General features: G+C 39.6%; 1 pseudogene; it reads left to right on the plus strand.

The window, feature by feature from the left end:
- Positions 1-823: 823 nt before the first annotated feature.
- On the plus strand, positions 824-1,742 carry LOC144366509 (olfactory receptor-like protein DTMT; annotated as a pseudogene).
- Positions 1,743-3,492: the final 1,750 nt, after the last annotated feature.

Genomic DNA, 3,492 nt, shown 5'->3' on the forward strand with positions numbered 1-3,492 from the left:
GGAAGAATAAATCCTGGAAACAACATAGAGGAAAAAAATATATATATATATATATTTATACATACATACATATATATATATATATATATTATTTTCAATCACTGTTGTGAATGGGAATGTGTATGAGAACAGGCACTATGGAAATAAGAATGGAGATTCCTTGAAAGTCTAGGAATGGAAGCACCACATGATCTAGATATACTACTTCTTGGTATTTACACCCAAAACTAAAGTCAGTATACCATACAGATACATTCATGCCAATGCCTATAGCAGCACAAATCACAATAGTTATGTAACCAGTCTAGGTGTTCATTCAGAGATGAATGGGTAAAGAAACTGTTGCATATATACACAACAGAAATTCATTCAGCCATAAAGAAGAATGAAATTATGCCATTAGCAGGAAAATGAGTAGAATTGAAGAGCACCATGTTAAGCAAAGTAAGTCAGACTCAAAACCTCAAGGTTAACTTTTTCTTATACAGATAAATTATAAAGATTTTTAAAAGGGATAAAAGGGATGTCATGAAATTAGAAGTAAGACAAGTAGGATAGAAGAAGGAAACAAAGATGAGGAAGGAAAGGAGGACAAATGGAGATGTGGGAAGTGAACTGATCAAATTATCTTATGTGCATGTACAAATATGCCATAATAAAATCCATGTTTAGTATAATAATTATGAACAAATAAAAATTTTTTGAAGATAATTCTAATTTATATCATTTTCAACCATTGAGTAAATTTGCAAACTATATAATATTTTGGTTCAAATATTGGTATATTGTCTAAAAGTATGATGATACTTCCTTCTCCACAGTCATGGATAGAAACAATCAGACTATAGTAACAGAATTCCTCCTCCTAAGACAGTCTGGGATGTCACAATCAAAGAGGTCCTCTGTGGGCTGTTCTTGGGGATGTACCTGTTCACCATCATTGGGAACCTTCTCATCATCTTGGCCATCAGTTGTGACCCTCATCTCAATACACCCATGTACTTCTACCTGGCCAGCCTCTCCACTGTTGACATCTGCATTTCATCAGTCACAATCCCCAAGATGCCGGTGAATCACATAGTGGGGAGCAAGTCCATCTCCTACAGAGAGTGCATGTCCCAGATGTACTTCTCCATCACTTTCGGCAACATGGATGTGTTCCTCCTGAGTGTGATGGCTTATGACCATTATGTAGCCATTTGTTGTCCACTTCACTACACCTTGATCATGAGGCCCAAACTCTGTGTCCTGCTGGTGGCTATATCTTGGCTCATTACCAACTTGCATGCTCTCTTACACACTCTTCTCATGGCTCAACTCACCTTTGTTCCAACAATGCTGTGCACCACTTCTGTGACCCTTACCCTATTCTCAAGCTCTCCTGTTCTGATACCTTTTTCAATGACTTGATGGTCTTCACTGTGGGTGGTTTGATATTTATGACACCATTTACATGTATCATTGTTTCCTATGCTTTCATCTTCTCTAATGTGCTGAAGTTGCCATCAGCCCAAGGGATAAGGAAAGTCCTGTCCACTTGTGGGTCCCACCTCACAGTGGTCTCTCTCTTTTATGGGGCAATCTTGGGGGTCTATATGTACTCTTCATTCTCCTACTCAGTTCAGGACACTGTGGCCACTGTCATCTTCACAGTGGTGACACCCTTGGTCAATCCTTTCATCTACAGCCTGGAAAATCGTGACATTAAAGGAGCCCTTAGGAAGCTAATTCTTAGGTCCTAGAAGTAGAATATTTTAGAACCAAACAACTCCTGGACATCATGTATTTCTTGTCCTGTTACAAACAGAGAAATAAGGCCACATAGGCATAAAACCCACCCATGACTATGTGATCATGCTCATGCTTTTCAATTTGCGGAAAACACGTACTCATAGTCCTAAAGCAAGTAATTTGTTATCTGATTCTATGCTATTCTGATTCTATGATATTCTGATTCTATGATATTCATTTTATATACAAGAACAAATAAAGAGAGAAATATTTATATCTGTGTGTTTGGATAACTCTGGCAACACTCTAAGACACTGGCCATCACAATGACCTGGGAATTTCAGATGACATTAGAGCCAACCCTCCTCAGGATCACCTGCCCTCTCTGGTCTCAGATGAGGAGATGGTACAGGAATCTTGGGTGCTGATTCAGAGTAAGCGTACAAGACTCTGAACCACACAACTAATAGATCTTGTTTAAAAATGGTACTAAGTGTCCACTGTTCTAGTATTTGCTTATTGCCATGAGAGGTAATTCTTCCTCTGTCCCAAGCCTAACTCTCTCCCCCTACCTCAGAACACCACTCTTTGCCTACCTTCCAACAAACTTTCTGGTATTTTATGATATAGCATAGTTCACAACTTTTCAGAGCCCAGTTGTGCTAGGGCAGTGGTACAGGTTGCCGGGAGATGACATCTAGGACATAAGGTTTATTAAACACTGCTTAAGAGAATATATAGTAGTGAAAAGAATAGATAGCACACCTGTCCCTCAGGGTGCTTCACCTAGTAGTGCCTCATGTCTCCTAATGCTTTATCTGGTGGGAGCCAGCTGAATAAACATTTTTTCTCTCCACAGTGCTGACTTGTAACCAGTTACCACAGGAAGGAGGAATATATAGATTAGGTTTACTTTGTCCCATTGTATGACCAGCGTTCCAAGGGACTTAGTAATGCAAGAAAGCATTATCTATCTACAAAAACACTAAGCTCCCTGAACGTAGGACAGATATTCAATGCCCTGCAAGGTAATTCTTACCTAGATATTCCAGCCCAGGCCTGCTCTTATTGTTCCCTTGACTTGGCTAGAGTCCTGGGAATGGAAAAGGGAATTTCAAGGACACAGTTTTCATAGTCTTTTTCAAAAATGATGACACAATATAAATAGAGTTCTTATTCTCCTAAGTTATCATGTGTTGAAGAATGACTGATGATATGTTAGGTAATTAATGGGTGAAAGAAACCAGAATGTCTCCCTAAAGTCAGGATTTTTATCTCAAAACTGTTAAAAAGGAGGTGCTCCCTCTGCCTTTCCCTCTGTTTTCCTGACAGCAGGACAGATATTCACAAAGGCAAAGGTCTTTCTAGCCTTCCCTGCTCCCACCAAGCCCCAATGCTGTAGATGTAAATTTAAGTTCACTGGAGAAGGTGTTTATCAATAACGAAGCAGGACTAGCAGATTCCAGAGAAATCTGGGAGCAGATATGGTAACCTTCCCAGTGTTTTCCAACCTGGAAGCCAGAAAATTTGGTCCTTTGTATTGTCACCCTCAGATTAATTGCTCTTCCAAGCACTGCTTTCAGAGAGGGCTACTTTGCTGGGAGAGTAGCTTGTCTTATATGTGACACACATGGTGTGTGTATTTAAAGTTGCTTTTTAAAAATTTCCCCTCTTATTAATCCACCTTTTGTTAAAAGGAGTCAATCCCAGGTAAGAACCTTTGAGGGGGGCTGGGGTTGTGGCTCAGCGGTAGAGTGCTCA

The sequence above is a fragment of the Ictidomys tridecemlineatus genome, chromosome 1 (assembly GCF_052094955.1).
Source record: "Ictidomys tridecemlineatus isolate mIctTri1 chromosome 1, mIctTri1.hap1, whole genome shotgun sequence".
Taxonomy (NCBI): Eukaryota; Metazoa; Chordata; class Mammalia; order Rodentia; family Sciuridae; genus Ictidomys; species Ictidomys tridecemlineatus.